Raw genomic sequence first — 20522 nt, 5'->3', positions numbered from 1 at the left:
CCAAGTGTTGAATGAGGATAGTACTACCTTCCTTTCCTGGTAGCTCCTGGGTTACTGTGGGTGACAGAAGACGTCCTCATCTGGGGAAATGAGAAGCACTGTGTAAATAGTGGGATCAACGTGGTTGAGTTAGGACAGCCCGTGGCAAAAAGTCTGACCTGGCCGTGGGGCTACTGCTGCCTTTGCTGCCATCTTCCAGGAGAAGAGAGTTGACTTACCCATCAGCTTGGACGGCCTTTCATTTCTAGGTACCCTTGAATCTGCCCTAGTAGTGATGAAGGTTTCCAGGTGAAGGCCATGATTGTCACAGCAAATAAACCCTGGGTTGAGTAAATTGATGTGTGCACAGCAGTTGGTGGCGTTCAGACCTGATCCCAGAGCCACGTGACAGGGCCTCTCCCTGGCTGGGGCACACAACTCATTAGCTTGCAGCCGTCCACTCAAGTCTGGCTAGTAAGGGCCTGCTAAAAGAGCAGCAGCTTCATGCGGTATCCTGGATACCAGGGCTCGGGGCAGGTGGCCTGGGAGCCCAGAGGATTGTGGGCTTTCTGGCAGGTTGGGATGTAAACGGAGAAACGCATTCGTGGGCGTGCCTTTTCTCTTCCTCCTCTTGTTTTGGAAGGGAGCTGCTGCAGTGACCTGAAGTAACAGGGCACCGATGGCCAGGTTTACCAGCATGCCCCATTGGGTTCACGTGGTAAGCAAATGGAACATTCTAGTTCACTCCCAAGTGAGTGGTCACCTTTGATTGGCGTGTCCTCCAAAGGGCATAAAAGGTTTTACAGAACCCATCTCGCACTTATGGGCGGCTAGAATGATCCCCGTTTTAGGTTTAACAGATGAGTTACCTGAGAGATGTCACAAGGAGGCCTGTTCTGACCCCATCCCATCCCCCCTTACCCAGCAGACCATGTGTTGGGCCACATGCACGTTCTGCCTACTCCCAGCTCTCAGAACCTGACGGCTCTCTGCTGGGCACGACTTACCCAGTATAAACAGTATAACGTGTTTTCTGGTGGCAAATGCTTTCGATGTGTCTGAAAACTTTCTTAAGGTAATAAAACATTGAATAAATTCCTGCTCTGCTTACTGGGAGTGGTTCATATTAATATTTTAACAAGCCAAAGAAATAAGGTTAATAACAGTGATTCTAATGCACAGTGTTGACACAGAGCATCTCCGGAGGTGGGGGTGAACGTTTTATTTGATTCTTGAAATGTGGAGGTTGCAGCCTGTGGTGTATCAGGTTCCTGTCATTAACTTGGGGCAGAATCAGTCTAAAATTTTCATATTTACTCGAGAGGGTGGAGGGAGGCAAAATAGAGGGTGGGGTTATTGGAGGCATTTTGTGTCATTCCTCGAGGATGGATGGAGAGAGCTTCTCTTTAACTCCACTTAACATACAGACAAGAGCATCTGAGGCCCAGGTTCTTATTTGGGGTCTTAACAGGGGGCGCAAGGATGTAGCTGACCTGGGTGTCCCTGCTTCTCTAAGCTGGGGAATGTTCTCCGGCTGATTTAAGCTCTCTTTAAGTGTTGGTCATCCATACTTTGATCTAAACTTGTGTTATCGTCCACTGCCACTGACTGAACAGACCCATCAAGTGAGAATGGTCTGTGCTTGGCAATGTGTCATCTAAGATGTTCGCAGCCGTGACACCTCTGTACTGGTCACGTCGGCCCCTGGGCTGAGGGCTTTCATCGCTATCCGAATGCGTCCTCTCAGCAGCCCTGTGGAAGCTTGGAGAAGTTCAAGGGTAACTTGCCCATGGCCAGGCCACTGGTGCAGCAGAGCCTTAGACAACACTGTCTGCATCTCCAAGCCCTTCTCACGCACTCTTGCCCACCACCAGGGTGCCTGCCGCCTGCCCGCGCCATGGTGGGCTTTTGGCCCCAAGGATGTATGCCTTTGAAAGTGGGCACCGCCAAGCTATGGGGAGGTCACCCTTACAAGGTTCACTGTATGGTTGTCTGATGGTATCTCCTCTCTTCTCCTCTCCTCTCCCCGTAGGAAGCGGTCTTGTACTGCCTGGAGAACAAGATTTGTGATGTGAACCACCGCGACAACGCGGGTTACTGTGCCCTGCACGAGGCTTGTGCAAGAGGTTGGCTCAACATCGTACGACACCTCCTTGAATATGGAGCCGATGTCAACTGCAGTGCCCAGGATGGAACCGGGTCAGTGGTGGTCTTGCTCTTGGCCTGGCCCTGCTGGGGCATAGGCAGTGGTTCTCAGGGTGTGCGGGGAACCCCAGAAGGAAAGATGGAGAGTGAGTGCCATGTAAGCACACTGATGGTGGAGTCCTCTAGAATGGAATCGGACAGATCTTTCTGGCAAATTTACATAGAACTTTAAAAGTCTGTGACACTCTTATGGACAGAAGTCCCTGAAAATGTTGAGCCTGCATGAATAATCAGGGGTGTTCTCTTTTAAGACCCTGGACTCTCCACCAGCGTCTGTTGAATCTCAATCCTTAACATATATGTGAGTTGAAAGTTGCAGGAGTACAGACAGGTCCAGTGGCAACTGGCTTGATAGGACCTGCCGTGTCCACCCACATCCCTGGGCCTGGCCCCCACTCTGTCCTTGACCTCGGTTTATTGGCCAGAGGCCCAGGTGTGAGTCAGCCCAAGCATCTTCCTGGTTGGACCTGGGATGCCACCACGAGGCAGGGCACTGGGGCTTTCCTGACGGTCATAACATTAGCAAAACCGTAAGGTATTTGGTGGTTCATGGTTTCCAAATCGCATCCTTTCTGGATGGGACTGCGGACAGTGTTCCTGACCCCAGCGGACACGGGCAGGAGGACTCTGTATCCTCCTGAGAACTCGCCCTGCCTGTCGACTGCTTCTGGGCGAGAGGGTTGATCACTCATCTCCAAATTGGTTTCAGGAGAGGTTCCACTTTGCCCCTAGTTTCTTTGACAAACTGCACTTTTTGGGTTTTGTTTGTAATGGTATAACAATGGCTTGTCGTATCTGCTTCCGTGATGATGGGCTTCTTCCCCCCACCCCGCCGTATGTTACCTTCATACAGTCTGTCACTATTTAAGTTCATTGGAAACGTTTTTATCGTGGCCTGAGTTCTTCCTTGGGCCATGCATTAAGAGAGATTTGCATTGAAGAATTAGACCTGAGATGGTCCCTTCACCTGTCCCGTAAAGGGTTATGTGTTGAAATAACAGAGTAATTTGTCGCAGCGACCGTACACTCACCTCCTTGGTGAAATAGCGCGCCTACGAGGCTTGGCCGCACACGCTCGATTTTGCCCCGTGTCCTTAGAAGCAAGCGTCGCGTGCACAGGTGTAATCCCCCGCACCTCTCCTAGGCCTCTCCACGATGCTGTCAAGAATGATCATCTCGAAATTGTCCGCTTGCTCCTCTCCTACGGTGCTGATCCTACCCTGGCTACGTACTCAGGTAGAACCATCAAGAAAGTGAACCACAGCGAACTTCTGGAGAAGTTCTTAACAGGTACGGCAGAGGTCAAGACACGGTCTTGTTCAAGCATCTAGACGGTGACTTCACAGCCTTTCACCTGGGTTCCCCCTACCCCCACCCCCCATTTACTCTAAGTGACCCTTTACTGGGAAAAGCGGCCCAATGTTAGTCTGTCAAAGAAGAGATACATATTTTGAGTTTTGCGAGGTGGGGGGCTGGAAAACTCTTAGCTAGCCAGGCTAGCTTTTGTTTGGCAGGCTGGGGCGGTGAGGCGGGCAGTCCCTCAGGAAGGCGGGTGGACGCGTGGGGAGGTTTCAGTCAGATACCTGGAGGCGTGTGCAGTGGGACTTGTCAGGAGGTGACACCAGCCCCAGCGTGAGATGTTCCCGAACTCCAGCAGCATTTGCCTCTTACCAGCAGGCGTTATCATGTTTCTCTCTCTCTCTCTCCCCCTCTCTCTCCAGACTGTTGAAATAACCTGCAGGCTCCTGACGACGGTAGCCCTGGTTGCTCTTTGGAGTTCTCTGGCAGCTGTGTGTGTGGTGAGCAGCCTTGTTCGTTTCAGTTGGGCTTGTGGGGGTGGGGGTAGGGGTGGTGGTGGTGCTGTGAGCAGGACTTGCTTGGGAAAGAATTTTTCCAGGGTCCTTTTTGGAGAACAGCTGGAATCTTGCTCCAGCTTACTGACCTCTCTCTTGTTTGCCCCCCCGGTTAGAACCAGATGATGAAAGTGGTTACGATGTTTTAGCAAATCCCCCAGGACCGGAGGACCAGGATGACAGCAACGAGGCCTATGGTAACCTATTGGAGTTTGAATTTTCCGAAGACCCCGTTTTGCCGTGTTATAACGTCCAGGTGTCCGTCGCTCAGGGGTGAGCGTGGCCAGCGTGTGGTCGAGAGCCAGCCCAGCTGCTCTGTGGGGTGGCAGGAGTTAGAAATCCCCTTCAGCAGATGAGGGTGGATGGGTTGGGGGGTGAGTGAATTCCTCACCAAGTGTCCACCGACCTCACATAATGCAGTGGAACTTTTCCAGAAAAGTTTGGGGGGTGGGAGGGCTCCCCAGCCAACTGCCCTCATTGGAACACACCCCTAGAGCCCAAAGGACACGGGAGTCAGCGACTGCAATTGCACAGTTTCAGTCAGTAAACTCTTGGGGAAGGGATCCTCCCCAAACGGCTACCATAGGGGCCTTCCAAGGCGCGTGAGGTCCACGGGACAATACTGATGTGTACCCTCTTCTCGTATAAGATTAGAGAAAGCCGTATGTGGCACCTGGGATCTTATGTGTCTTCAGATTTGCTTAGATCGAGTCTTGTCCCCACAGTCGGGCCACTGTGCCCCATGACCAACCCTTCGGAGTGAACACATCAGGAGACCTTGCTCTGCTGTGTGTTGACCCCGGTGCTTAAGGAGTAGCATCCTCCTTGGACTCTGAGGCTGGGACCGTGTCTGCCTTTGTGGTGACATTGTATTCGGGATAGAGATGATAAAGCGTGGCAGGGTATCAGAAAGGATTGTACCACCTCCCTTCTCGAAAAAGCCTCACTCCCGGCAGCATTGAGGGGCGGGTTGGAGGTGTGGGAAAGGCAAGGAAAGCCAGGTGACCTCGAGTGTTTCTCATGCTCTCTCCGTGAGGGCCAGAGGAGTGGAGAGGTCAAAGAGGTGTTTGCCATCTCTCTTGGGTTGGCATACAGACTGGTTTTCCCCAGTGACTAGAATGGGGTGCACTTACTTGGAGAGGGGTGACCTGAGTTGTGGCCAGAGCCAAGGCAGCACTGGGGTGGCCTGCAACGAGGCTGGTTCAGGGGCGCTGCTCCTGCTTTTGTCTAAGTTGGCTGATCCGCCCTAGGTGGTCTCTTAACACATGCACATGAGTCCAGAGTTCCCCCGCTAGAAGTAGATCTTCCGGGCTTCCCTGGTGGCACAGTGGTTAAGAATCCGCCTGCCAGTTCAGGGGACACAGGTTCGAGCCCTGGTCCGGGAAGATCCCACATGCCACGGAGCAACTAAGACCGTGCGCCACAGCTAATGAGCCTGCGCTCTAGAGCCCGCGAGCCACAACTAGAGAAAGCCCGTGCACAGCAACAGGCCCAATGCAGCCAAAAATAAATAAATAAATAAAATTAAAAAAGAAAAAGAAGAAGTAGATCTTCTAAGGACAGTGAGAAGTGGGGTGGGGGTGGGGTAATCAAAGTGGAAGGAGCAGGCCCTTTCACCGCCAGGAGACGGGTAGTTCATAGTTGGGAGCGCCTCTCATTTTGCCGGAAACTCAAACCACTGTCCTTTCTCTGGTGTAGGCCTCGTAACTGGCTGTTGCTCTCAGACCTGCTCAAGAAACTGCAAATGTCCTCCTGCATATTCCGCTGCAATTTTCCAAATGTGGAAATTGTCACCATCGCGGAGGCCGAGTTCTACCGGCAAGTGTCAGCAAGTCTCTTATTCTCTTGCCCCAAAGACCTGGAGTCCTTTAATCCGGAAAGTAAGGAGCTCTTAGATGTGGTGGAGTTCACGAACGAGCTTCAGACTCTGCTGGGCTCATCCGTGGAGTGGATCCTCCCCAGAGACCTGGACTCAGACGACGCCTGGTGAGCTCGCCGGGGCCCGCCGTGTACAGTGTTTCATGGTGTTAATCCTTGTGCATATGTGTCCTAATACGACTATTTCTGTAAAGAAAGGACACTATGAGACACGACTCCAGTCGGAAGGACTTCAAAACATGTTTTTTTCTTTTTAAACTTTTAAGTCAGTTTTTATGAAGTTGTTAATAAAGTTTCTTTACTCTTCAATGTACACATGCTTTGGAATATGTTTGTTTTTACTCGGAACAATTGTTTCTTTTCTTTTTTAAGGAGAAAAAAAAAAGGCAAAGGAGCTCCACACTTTGACTTAATTTCATACAAAGCTCCGACGACAGAGGCCATAACTGTTGAGAGTTGCTTTTGGGGCAAATTAAACCAGTAAAATTTTAAACTCTTCCTCCATATTAAAGGGATTGAATAAATTGGCCACTTTGGTGCACCTGTGTCCTGCGAATTGTCCAACTGGAGATGGAGGTTTAGAAAGTGAGTTTCAGTCTTGTTTAAGTCTCTTCCCATCAGACTGGTCTCGTGATTTCCTACACACCATGTTACTTCCTGTCTACCTTTCCTTGGTGTTGTTCATGCCTGGATTGTCTCCTGTACCTGCTCAAACCTTGGTCCATTCTCATTTGTACCATGGAAGTTTGTCATGCTGGATACTGTCAGAACTAATTTTACTTAAGTTTGCGTTAAGGTGCAAAGCACACCTTTTGTATATTTTCTGTTTTTTGTGTTTGTCTATATTTTACGGTTTCGCTTCAAGAAATATTATGGGAAGGGAAATAGCAAGATGTAAAGAGCAAAAAAGTCATCATTCTCTTTCAATTGTTAGAACATCTATCTGCAATCATAATTATGATGCACTGTGGTATGTGTTAAAATAGTAAATACATGTAACGTCCCGTAGGAGCAGCAAACTCTGGTGTTGGTGAGGGTGTGTCATGGAAGTAATCACAAAGCAGGTGACTGTTGTTTGGGGTCCTGAAACATTAGTGTGCCTTCCCTGTGTCCAGTAGTGGTCTGGAGGGGTCAGGAAGCCTGCCTTTGAATTTGAGGGAACAGAGAGTTTCAGGTCCTCTCTCTTCTATTGCTCTAGTACACTGCATAGCAGCAGTATACTGGGTTTATAGTTGACGTTTAAATCGCTGATTGATCATTAAGATTGGGATGTATCTTTGGAAATGAAAATAGGAAGAATCGTATGCTTTTTCTTTTTTTTCTTTTTTTTCCTATATCTGAAAAGGTATGTAGTACTTTGCTGAGTGGTTGGGAATAAAGTTTGCAGTATTCAGTGTATTCAGTTTTAGTATCTAAATAGAATTAAACTGTTGCTGTAAAGTGGAATAGCACTTTGTTACTGACAAGTTTTAGAATGCATCTGTTCATCAATTACCTGTTTGGGAAGATTGTAGTTAATGATTTTGAGAATGTGGCTATAAACCTCCAACTGACTCAAGAAAAGCAAATAAGTCAAGATTGACAAATGTATAGGCTCTTCATCTTATTGTGTGTGGGGTTTTTTTTTGTTTCCTTTTAGTTATTTGTCAAGGTATAAAGAATTCTATCACACTTAAGACAAGTTAAGTAAACGTCACGGGGTGTATTCTGACATGGCATGGAGCAGATCACATGGCCTAGATCTTAAAGGTGATTTTATGTTTAAACTTTCATGAAAACATATGTGATTGAAACACATTAATATATTGATACAGAGGGCAGTTAATTTTTGTCTTTTTTTGTGTGTGTGTGGTACTGTTGTGGCCTCTCCCATTGCGGAGCACAGGCTCTGGACGCGCAGGCTCAGCGGCCATGGCTCACGGGCCTAGCCGCTCCGCGGCATGTGGGATCTTCCCGAACCGGGGCACGAACCCATGTCCCCTGCATTGGCAGGCGGACTCTCAACCACTGCGCCACCAGGGAAGCCCTAATTTTTGTCTTTTGATACATGTGAGCGCAGCTTTCATTTTGCTGAAAGAATATGACCAGTTTTCAGTTTGGGATTCTACCATTTAGTAAAGATAATCCACTTAATTTTAGAAATAAGAGATTTAATATATAATACCTAATAATACTTTTATGTATGTTTTTTTACTGAAAACATTTATTGTAATACTGTGAAGAAACTATGCCATTCTAGTCTTCAAGACTTAAATGAATCAACTGTTTATTAGCTGTTGTAGTTTTTAAACTAATAAAAGTCAGTACATCAGCAATTTGTAAATACAGTTTTTAAAATAATGCCTTAACAACTTTACAGTGGTTATAATGACTGTATTTAGGCCTAAAGTTAGTTAATAATTTGACATGAAGGCTTTTTAATAGTTTGATGGTGCAGATCAGGGATAGGTAGACTCTGGCTGGTGGGCCAGATCCAGCCCGTCGCCTGGCTTTGTAAGGGAAGTTTTTCTGGAACATAGTCGCACCCGTTGTTTACATGGTAGTTGTGGCTCCTTTCACCCTACACCAGTGGGGCAGAGTAGTTGCAACAGAAACTGTATAGCCCACAAATCTGGAAATGTTTAAATTTAGATTTTAAAAATTGAAAACTTCTTTGAGCCTATACAGGGCAAGTGCATTGACCCCTGAGGTAGAAAACAGTCAGGAACTTGGGTGCGGAAGCCAAATGGACTAGGTTCAAATTCCCTTTCTCCCATTTGATAGCTAGTGACCATGGGCAAATCACTTAACCTCTATGCCTCCTTATGAGGTTTAAATGCACTTATTTGTATAAATAGTGCCTTGCACATACTAAGCGCTGTGTAAGTGATTGCTGTGTTTCTGCTTGGAGCTTTAATAAGTTATTGTTAATAGAAAAATGACACTAATGATTTTCCTTTTAGAGTAACAAAGGCAGTTTGAGTCTTTTACTTTTTCTGGAATGTAATAAGACTTTTTTCATTGACAGTCAGTGTTCCCTGTTACCAAAATTTACTTTATGAATATAAAGAATTGAATGTCTTCAAGACAGTACTTTTGCTTAAATGTCAAACCATTATTTTCCCAAGGCACATCAAACTGGCTCTGCATAGTCCAGGCCTCTAAAGCTTGTGTGCACACCCTAGGTAGCATGTGAGATACATTTTGTAAATATAGTTTTTTAAATAATGCTTGAGACTTCCCTGGCGGTCCAGCAGTTAACACTATGTGCTCCCAATGTAGGGGGCTTGGGTTCGATCCCTGCTCAAGGAACTAGATCCCACGTGCCTGCCATAACTAAGAGCCCACATGCCACAACTAAAAGATCCGGCATGCTGCAACTAAAGACCCGGCACAGCCAAACAAACAAACAAGCAAATAAATAAATAAATCTTTATAAAAAAATAAGTAAAATAAAATAATGCCTTAGGAGTTAGGAAAAGAAAATATTAGAACATTTTTACCTTTGTATTATTTTTAAAAAATCTGTGTAGTTTATCATGTACATAAATTCTATGTATGGAACTTTGTGTATATAATTTGTTAATAAATAAGATGCATATTAAAAAGTTTTCTTATGGTTTGCCCAGTCAGGTGTTTGGAGGCCATTGGAGGACAGGATGATGAAATATAGGGCCTCAGCAAAGATAGAATTTAGAACCAATTCCCTGACTTAGAAGATAAGGAAAATAATTCATAGACTGTAATTGAGTTGTCCAACTTTACGTAAGTGTTCAGAAACAGGAAATGCAGTGGCTAGAATCTAATCACTGACCGAGCAGTATCTGGGTCACTGGACTCGTAAACCAGAAGTGACTGTTGAATTTCTCAGGTTGATGCTCCTGGCATATATGCTTGATCTGTGTGTGTGTGTAAATCTCTGACATAATAAGCCATACTCAGGCACACGCTGTTTCCTTATTCAAGCATCTTACTTTCATCCCATTAAATCTTTGAAGTATCCGACTACCAGAAGGCATGAAGAAACCTGGGCTGAGAGTCTTCATTCCAGGAGACGTGATCTTGACTGCATGGCTGGTTTGAGGCGCATCACTCTGAACTGCAACCCGCTCATTGGTGACCTGGGTGCAAGTGCTTTGGCAGAATCTCTTAGTGAGGATTTATGGCTTAGAGGGAAATTCTAAAATTGAAAATGTTGAATTTTTAATACAAAATATGCTTAGCTTTTGGCATGATACTATTGTGATAGGATTTTTTAAAGCCTCATTTTACTGATAGCTTTTATTTTGCTTTTCAACTTTCTCTAAGAGTTGCATATATCCTTTACAGAAAATACAGAGTAACAAGAGAACCTATAATTTTAATACCCAGATATAATCACTGTTCATTTTGGCGTATATACTTTCAGTCTTTTTTTTTCTACAAATATATATGTACACTTAGGGATTACAAAAATAGAATTGTAGTATACTTGCTATTTCATATGCCTGCTTTTTTCACTTAATGATGTATCATGTAGTATTGTGTCGTATTGATGTCCCATAGTTTAATCAATTCTTTGCAATTCTATTTAGACAGTTCGTTTGCTTTTCCCTGTCAGAAACAATGTGTATACGTTGTATATACATCTCTGTGTCCATCGGGATTACTTCTGTAGAATAAGGTACTACAAGTGGAATGACTAAGTGTGACCTATTTTTAAGACATTTGATACACATGGCCAAATTACCAACCAGATAGGCTATGCCAATTTGTAGTCCACCCCAACAGTAGATGTGAAGCCTGCCTCTCACAAACACTGGCCTGTAGCACTTGTAAAAAAATGTAAAACTACAAAAATGAGTACCTCTCCATTTTCTATGCAAGTGGGATTACTCCATATTTTATAACTTTTTTCAAATAATTTAGTATGAGCATTTTAGCAAGTCAGTAAATTTGCATCTCCTGCATCATTTTTTGTGATTGTTCAGTATTCCATTATATGAATATGCCACAGTGCACATAGCTTATCCATTCTTGTATATAAGCTTTGTCCAGTTTTTCAGTTACAAATAGTACTCTGATATATATCCTTACCTATATCTCTGACTATTTCTTCTGGTTAAATTCTTAGAAAGAGAGTTGTTGGATCCAAAGTGTATAGACATTATTTAAAGGCTTTTCTTACAGAATCTTGGCTTCATCTGATAGGACAATAACCACATTTTGTTTTATTTTGTATTCATCTGATTGACTGGTGAGGTTTACTGGCTGTTTGTATTAATTTGGCTATTTGGTTAATTATACCCTGTGTCCATTCTTCTGTAGTGAGAGTTTGTAAGGGTTGTATCATATCCTGTCAGATCCGTATGTCTGACTTGCTATTTCTGTGTGTCATGGGGGTGTTGAAAGACTCCAGTTATTTTAATGTGATGGTCCACACAACACTTAAACAAAAGACTCATGATAGTTTCCTTTCCTGTAATATTTTTTAATCCCTGTGCTTTAGTGATGATCCCTTTGGTTTAAATGAGTAGGTTGTTCAGCCCCAGAACTACTAGAATTCATGATCAGTTTTTCTGGTTTTTGTCTGACCTTTTACTGCGAGGGTTCTTGACCATCATACTTTCATGATAGGTTTTTAGTATGTATTCTCTATTCACACATTGTTGAAAGTTTTTATTATTTGTATCCTCTTAGACTTGTCTTTTTTTCCTCTAAAACTAACAGTTATTACATTTCTTCTATTTTGTTTTCCCCTTTGAACTAGTTTCAAGTGTGATTTGGAGCTGAAGATCATGATCAAAAGAATGCAGTGCATTTCTGAGCTCCACCAGGTTTTGCTTGTGAGGTTTACATGCCCCTGCTGCCCTTGCTAATTATGAACTGAGATTCATTTTGTGATGCTTTTTGCTCATAGGTTATATACAGTTATTCTTCAGTTCTGTAATTGTAAAATATGTAGTCTGATTTATTGGTACTAAAGCCAGGGTTATCATTGCACATCCAAGAAGAGGTTTTTAAATTGGATTATGCATTATGTGTGTGCGTATATGTTTCTGTTTTTTTAAATAGCCAAAATTACAAACCTGCCATGACTTGTCTTGTGCAGGACTCTTCCACACGTGAGAAAATGAGAGTTGTCTATATGTTAAATCTGTAGAGTTAGCAAGTGACCTCTTCTCTTTCATCGAAAGCACTTGACCTGCAGCAGTGCGGCCTCACCAGTGAAGGAGCAAAGGCTTTACTAAAGGCCCTTGAAACCAACAGAACTCTGCTCGTTCTGGATATAAGAAAAAATCTGCTTGTTGGTACGTGGTCACTTTTTTTAAATTGATAAACACATAGCAAAACAAAAAGAATTTGTTCAGATATTAACAGTTTTTTAAAACTTAATGTGTTTAACTTTCCTCATCATATACAGTTGGCCTTTGAACAACGTGGGCTTAGGGGTGTCGACCCCTATGCAGTTGAAGATCTGGGTATAAGTTTATAGTCAGTGGTTCCACATCTGTGGATTCAACCAACCTTGGATCATGTAGGATGATAGTACATATGTATTGAAAACTATGCGTGTGTCAGTGGACCCGTGAGGTTCAAACCCATGTTGTTCAAGCTTCAACTGTACTTTTCTAGTGTTGCACTTCCCTTATGTTTTTAGCAGCTAATATACTAATTAAAGTTAATTATACTTGTCAATTTTTCTTATCTCTACTCTGAATAGAGGTGAACCTAGATACTAAGCCTGCTTCCACCAAGAGCATTATTTCTTTCCTGTGCAGCCTCTGAATTCTTGCCAGGAGTACTTTATTCATTTGTCAGATTCACAAGTAATTTTGTAATCATCTTCTGTGTGCCAGAGACGGGTTTAGGGACTAGGGATAAAGCAGTGAACCAGACAGACAAAAGTCTTGCCCTCATGGAGCTTACATTCTAGTGAAGGAGATCAGATAGAAATGAGTAAACAGATAAGTCATATAACTTTAGAGAGTAGGAAGTGCAAAGCTATCTTAATGTAAGGAGAGTGAGGGAGAGCAGGTAGGACTCCATTGGATAGGTTTGTTAGGGGACAGCTTCACTGGAGAAGTGGCATTTGAACGGAGACCTGAATGAAGAGAGGAGCAAGCCATGGAAGATGTGGAGTAAGCACATTCCAGGACAAGGAGGCAATGAGTATGTAGGCATGTAGGTGGGTGGAGTATTTAAGGAAAAGCAAGGAGGCCAATCTGGGCAGAGTACCGGGTGAAGAAGAGTGTGGTATGACATGAGGTCAAGGAGCTAGCCAGGGGTCTGCTCTTGTAAAGTCTTGAAGGCCAGAGTAAAGATGTGGATTATTCTAAATGAGTAGAGGGGTTTGAACTGGAAAAAGGCATGATCCAAATCGTATCTGAATAAGGTGACCTGGTATAGAGAAGGGACTTGGGAGGATAAAGATGAGGAACAGGGGGTTTCCCTGGTGGTGCAGTGGTTGAGAATCCGCCTGCCGATGCAGGGGACACGGGTTCGTGCCCCGTTCCGGAAAGATCCCACATGCCGCGGAGCGACTGGGCCCGTGAGCCATGGCCGCTGAGCCTGCGTGTCCGGAGCCTGTGCTCCGCAAGGGGAGAGGCCACAACTGTGAGAGGCCCGCGTACCGCAAAAAAAAAAAAAAAAAAGAAGAGGAACAGAGAGACCAGTTAGGAGACTATCACAGTGCTCCAAATAAGAGATGTTTATGGCCTAGGTTAGGTTGGAAGTTTGCAGCAAGTGAAAAGTGGTTGAATTCAGGTTGTGTTTTGAGGGTGTAGCTCTCAAGACCTGCAGATAGATGTGAGGTATGAAGGAAATAGTAACAAGGAGACAAGTCGTTGATGATTATGTGTGCAACTGGGTAGTATCTCTTAGAAGAAGGGGGTTGATGGGAGGAGCAGCTTTTGAGGGAATATCAGGACTTGGTTTGTTATCTTGGATGCCCTGGTTTGATATCTTAGATGCTCTTTAGGTATCTAAGCATCTGGACGGTGCTCAGACTGTACTTTGTATCCAAAGGTATCCAAAGCCACTTTAGATGCAAAATGTTTCAAGTTGACCTTTGCTGCTGCCAAAATAGTAGCCACTGTGGGCAGTCTGCAAGATGGCATCTTAGGTTTCTGAGGAAGAAATTAGAATACACAAAGGGGGAAATAAGTGTATAATTATATAATGTAGATTTCATATTTAAATGTCTGGGAAAAGCAATAATTAGTTGGCTTTTGGTTTTAAATGGAAATAGCCACTCATTGGAAAATAATTACTCTAATTTCAATTCATTTTACTTTAGATCATTCTGTGATGAAAACAGTTACCAAACAAGTTCTCCAGATGGAAGGAGTGCCAAGTCAGAGGTATATAACATGTTTCAGTTCTCTCGGAAGAATTTCTCTTTAATGGCTTGGTTTTCTTTCTTTCTTAAAATTATCAAGGTACTTTCTGCCATCTTAAAACTAAGATTTTAGTCAAATCAAATGGCTTTTCTGTTTTTGAAAATGTTGTGTGATGCTTTAATTTAGGTTCCCAGATATGCAGATTGAAAACCTTTTAACTTTTTATTTTCTGTAACATATTATCGTTAGTCACAAATAGTCTTTTTTTTTGGTAATAAGAATGAATAGCAGGAGCAGCATTTGTGAAACCAAATCTGATATGAAACTGACTCTTTCTTGTGAGTAAATTTGAATTTTGAAACAGCAAAACAATAAGGTTTAATAAAAAGCAAAATAAATTTTTTATGTTTATGATCTGCCAATTTCCCAGAAAGAGTTTTGTGGTGACTTTAGTTATATACCAGATACATTAAAATCACCAGTGGACAACACATCTTTTATTCAGGTGCCCTCTGAAAGTTTTAAAAATTTGTTGACTTCATATCACTGAACGGTCCACTTTAAAATGGTTAAAATTATAAATTTTCTGTTTTGTGTAGCTTACCACAATTTTTTAAAAATGTGTTGTTTGAAGATTGTTGGGTTTTATAAAGGTATTGTATTAGCATAAAAAAGAAAAATTTAAGAGACCACCTCTAATCCCATTATCCTATCAAGCAATATTTACATTTTAATTTTCTCTTCCTGCTGTCTATAAACATAGTTCCACATAGCTTCAATATAATTTGCCATTCTTATCTTTTCATACTAAATTTCAATTCTGTGATTCATAGTTATACTTTTTAACATTGCATTCACAAGGTTTCATTGAGTTGGTCAAGTTTTTAAATTGGTGAAAAATTGGAAATAACCTAAAATAAACTATTGTAAACATCTTCATAAATACAGCTTTTTTTTTTCTACTTCAAATTGTATGTTTTTGATTTTCTATTAATCAACTTGCTTGGACAATAGTGTATTAAATAAGTTGTTAAGAGTGTTTCTGAAGCTAAAAAAAGCTTATGATCGTCTGCCAATTGTTATTTCAGGAGAGTGATATTTTAATAATCAAATAGTACATTCAAAGAAGTTAAGATTTGTGATATCACACTAATTAGATATTATTATTAAAAATGTATATCCTATGTAAAGCATTCTTAAAATAGCTACATTGACTTTTGCTATGATATTAGAAATGGAAAGATATATAAATAAAACATGTATATGTAAAACATATTAGGAATTCTGTAAAATTAGTACAGAATAATAGGGCATCATGGAATGAGAACAGTTAAACATTTTTTTTTAGTAAGCATGATTAAACAAAGTGGAAATGTAACTGAAGTATACAAGCTCATTGAGCTCTTTTAAGAGTAATTTTATTTCTTGGGCTTTTTTTTGTATTTGCCTCAGTTATTTGGAGACATAGAGGTAAGCCAAATCAGTATCTGGGTATATACCTAGATCCAGGTGAGTATAGGGGTGAAATAATGGTGTGAATTGTGTCCCATTTATATTGTACTTATGTATGCGTAATAAAAGATGGGAACTTTTATTAGAAATTTTTTAATCTCCTAACAAGAAAAGTGTAATTTTAAAAAATTTTAATACATACATATATATATATATATATATATATATATATATATATATATATATATATATATATATATATATTGTGTGTGTGCGTGCGTGTGTGGTATGCGGGCCTCTCACTTTTGTGGCCTCTTCCATTGCGGAGCACAGGCTCAGCGGCCATGGCTCACGGGCCCAGTCGCTCCGCAGCATGTGGGATCTTCCCGGACCGGGGCACGAACCCGTGTCCCCTGCATCGGCAGGTGGACTCTCAACCACTGCGCCACCAGGGAAGCCCTCCTATATATTTTTAAGAGGCTTGTAAATCACAGAGGATCGTGTGGTGATTATCAATAAGCTACACTCTATGAAATATTTGTCCTATATTACCGAATACACTCCATTTTACCCTGCATCCTAATGCTGCTAAAATATAGTAGAAAGCAGCAGCATAGCACAGGGAGATCAGCTTGGTGCTTTGCGATGACCTAGAGGGGTGGGATAGGGAGGGTGGGAGGGAGGCTCAAGAGGGTGGGATATGGGGACATGTGTATGCATATGGCTGATTCGCTTTGTTATGTAACAGAAACTAACACAGAATTGTGAAGCAATTATACTCCAATCAAGATCTATTAAAATAAATAAATAAAATAACATAAAATACAGTAGCTTTGAAGGATAAATATAACCATTTTAACCTATGATGTTTGTTTTCAGTAAATTCAAATTAAATATTTAAATGTGAATTTTAATATATGGCTTGTTCTAAGTAAAATATTAACACGTAGGTCTAGTTTTTGCAACCAAATGTTTCATATAAAGATACTTGCCTTTTTACTACTGAAATATAGGGTAATTCTCCACATTTCACTCTTTCATCCAGTGGGTTTCATTTGTTTTTTTGTGTTTTCTATATGAAATCAAAGGAGCAGTGAAGGTTGACAGGCTTATAGGAGGGTAAAATTGACTCACCTACCCCCCAGCAACTTGCAGCCTTATAACTTGTATTGTTTTTCCATAGAAAAATTCATCTTAAATTTAACTTTTGGTCTACTTCTGAAGATTCTGTTGGGCAGAAGTCATGGGTGTATCTGTGTTTCTGTGTCCTTGAGATTCAGAAATGCCAAAGGTGTTCTAAGATTCAGGAAACTTGAGTGTTTCTGCATGATACATAAAATGTATCATACTTTGGGATTTTTTTTTAACTTTATTTTTGCATTTCTGCACATCTCAATACTTTTGTTTTAGTTAAAATAACTTGTTACTGTAGAGAACTTATATTTTTTTTAAATGCTGGCTTATGGAAAACCTTTGTACAAAACCGATCCTCTTTTTAATGGGCTTGGCATCATTGTCAAGTGCCTTTTTGATTCCTTTCGACGTGTGCACGTGTGACAGTTGCTCTGTAGACCTTTGGTGCATCTTGATTCCTTGTTTTCATGCTTTGTCAAACGTAGTCTTGGCCGCAAAGAAGCCTGTAAGTAATGGAAGGAAACACTCTGCTGGTAAAGAACGTTACCCTCCTGAAGCGCTACCACCTGGAGTGTCTGGTTTCCGGCCATTGTGTCCTGCAGAAAGTGCAAAAAGCAACAGGTAACCTGTTTGCATTCCCTGTCTTTTTCAGTCATTTAGAGTTCTTTATTTTGGAACTTGTATTATGTGGGTGGTCTCTGGTGCTTTGTGTAGAGGAAAACAGGTAACTCACACATGGCTTCTGCCTAATGAGCCCTCTAAGGAAGAAAAATTAAAAGTAATTGGGAGTTTCAAGTTGTTTCTCAAGTGTCACAACAGAGGTAACTCCATGGGAGTCTTGAGGAGACTAAAATGATCACCAATTGTGCATGTGAGGAAAGTGTCATTAAAGGCAGGTGTAGTTGAGCGAAGCCCTACAGCACAGAAGTAGGAATTTGGATACGTACGAATGGGAAAAAAGACATTTTAGCCATGGGAAATTGTTTAATGCAGAATGGATGAAAAATATGCATTAGACCTCTTCTAAATCAACTGGCTTATTAACTCAGTAAATCAGATTTAGTGAGTCAAACCAGCATTACCTGATTTCTTATCCAGGGGATAGCTGTTCATAGTAATTTTTGTCACAGAACAGTAAATAAAATGGTTGAATTATAGCTTTAGGCTTGCTAAGTGAAATAGATGGCTCTAGATGATCTTCAGGTGACTTACTTGGTAGTAATCAGGAAATTGGGGATTAACAATTGCTTAAGAAAACAAAGAGAATTGATTTTAAATAGTACTTGAAGTAGTTCCTGTGTAAAATATCTGTTCAGTTGCTCATGTTAAATGGATGTTTCTAATCCCCACTGGACAACCGACTACTTTTTTGCAAATGGTAATGTGAATTGCTGTTGCATAAACTATAGTGTTGAATCCCCAGTGTTTGCACTTGAGTTTCACAGCTCTGTGGTTTCCTGTCTTCTTCCTGAGACACTTAATCGCAGGTCCATCCTCCTCACACAGGGTGGTAAATTAGAGAACGATTAATATCACCATTTAAAGAAGAGAGACTGAAATCTCAACCATCCTGAACATAGGAGCTGAAGGGGCCTCTCAGCAGTTCAGAGAGTGATTACCAAGCCAGTAGGCTGAATTCTGTTCTGTTTTCTCCGTAGCAGAGCCCTCCAGGTCCTTGTTTTGAGCTTATTTATTTTTATACACAATTCTGTATGGATACTGTTCATACTACTAAATAGTTGTATTAACTGAGTTTAACTGGTGGTGTATTTACATGAAGATCTAACTTCGTTTTGTTGCTATCTTTTTAGGGGCTTTCCATTCATCAAAGCTCGTGATGTACGTAATCAGTTGGTGGTGTGTAGCTATCATATTTATGATATATAGGGCTTGAATTGGGAAAGGTGGATGGTCATTCTTCTTGCTTTTTAAACTGACAGAGCCTTCCAAGAAGCATTTCCCTCTCTGAAATAAATCCATGTAAAACATGTTTGGTCGCTCTCCCAATGCAACTGTGTAGTTGTGTGGATTTGGCACACAACGGGCAGCCTTGTGGTGATGTCTGTAAACAAGGAATCCTGTTTTCCAGCCCGCAAATCAGCTGTTACCCAGTGAAACGAACTTGACTGCCATTTCTGACCCCTCACATGGAGCTGTCATACTCAAGAATGTTCACATGTTTTCAAGAAACGTTGTTTGCGGGCTATATGTACAAATTCCTGATCTGAAAGCCAATATAAAGCAACATCTCCCAAACCTCTGCTCTCTCACCAAGGCCACACACATTCCCTCGCTTATGGCCTCGTGGCAAGCGAATACTGTCAGTATCAGATTCTCCTTCCCAGTGGTCTTGGGAGACTGCATAGTTGCTCTGTGAAAGGCACCACTGCTGAGGTTGAGAGAAGAGCATCTTGGGTGTCAGTCCTGGCCTTGCATTCCCAGAGAGAGGGGTGTGCACCTCGTTCTCCTGTTAGGGTTTTCCTATGCTGCAGGGTTTGCTGCTTGTTGTCAAAATGATGTCCTAGTGACTTGTCTTCTGTGTGGTTATATAATCCCAGCACAGTTCTTTATGATCTGTAGACTTTTATGGGGTTGTGGCCAGGTCAGTTTTTAAATGTTTGGAAATGTCCTATTGAACAACATTGCAGTGGCAGTGAAGCTTGCTGGGAGAATTGTTGCCCTAGTTTTGGCTTAAGGGTGGTGAGAAGATGAAATTTTTGATGGGTCAGTTTTAGTTGTGTATGTGTATGTGATTTATTTTTTTAAATTCTAATGTCTATTATTCACAGCTTAGATATGTTGACTTCCGGATTATTCATCAGTCCCTTTACTGATGTATTTTCCTCTGAAAAACTACATTTTCTTCCAGACTGTTTTTGTCTGATGGTGAAGAATAAATTTTTCATTTGCAGTATAAAGTTGATCTGAGAAAAAATGTTTACCTTGGATCTTCACTTGGCTTCTGTGAAAGAAACGTAATAAAATAATATGGGCAATTCCCATTACTAATCCTAACCACGTACAACAGAGGTTTGTACAGTAACATAGCAAAAATAAGTTACTGTACTTTTACTTAGTCATTGCCTGTTTTACACTAAAGAGCAGTGAGAGACATTTATAAAGAATGATACCTCAGATCACTTTTGTTAAATGTCCTCTAATATTTGGATATTTGGTATCTGGCTTGTGTTGTCTTTTATACAATCTTGTCTTCTTTCTTTGCACTTTAGTGTAACAACTCTATGGTTTCCTATCTTCCTGTGACACTCAGGTCCATCAGAATTTCCTGTGACTGTGACAGTAGAGAGTCCTTCCTCCTCAGAAATCGAAGAGGTCGACGACTCCTCAGAACGTGTTCAGGAGGAGCCAGAGAAAATCTATTTGAAACAAGAAGCATTGCAGGTACAAAGTTATCACTTTAAAGCTATAGAGAAGATTATTTTTCAAACGGAAGGCTGATTGCAACACAGCACAGCTTGTGTGAGGGTTCTGTTTTCTCCTCCCACCTGCATTGTATCCCCTTGAATGGTTCCTTAAGCTTAGACCAAGGTGAATGGCGGACATTTGAACTCTAAGAAACTAAAATCAAAACATGTCGTTAGTAATATATTTTCCTTTCCTTAGAAACTTAGTATATTAGATTTAGGGAGAAGCTTAGTGATCATAAGATAAGGAAATTGAGTTCTGAATGAATACAGTCAGCTGATTCAGTGCTCTTGTT

At 41.8% G+C, this 20522-nt stretch overlaps 1 long non-coding RNA gene and 1 pseudogene across 2 annotated transcripts in view; one reads left to right on the top strand and one right to left on the bottom strand.

Annotated features, from left to right (window-relative positions):
- Positions 1-20522, bottom strand: part of LOC308610914 (centrosomal protein of 78 kDa-like) — a 558473-nt pseudogene that overhangs the window by 394284 nt on the left and 143667 nt on the right. The gene's annotated exons all lie outside the window — the stretch shown is intronic.
- Positions 3233-4934, top strand: LOC308610936. Its single transcript, XR_014014713.1, has 4 exons — positions 3233-3474; positions 3906-3983; positions 4154-4310; positions 4763-4934. It is a non-coding gene; the product is annotated as an uncharacterized lncRNA (long non-coding RNA).

This window comes from Mesoplodon bidens, assembly GCF_964165515.1.
Source record: "Mesoplodon bidens genome assembly, contig: HAP1_SCAFFOLD_96, whole genome shotgun sequence".
In the NCBI taxonomy this organism is placed as follows: domain Eukaryota; kingdom Metazoa; phylum Chordata; class Mammalia; order Artiodactyla; family Ziphiidae; genus Mesoplodon; species Mesoplodon bidens.
This window is presented reverse-complemented; position numbering and strand designations above follow the sequence as displayed.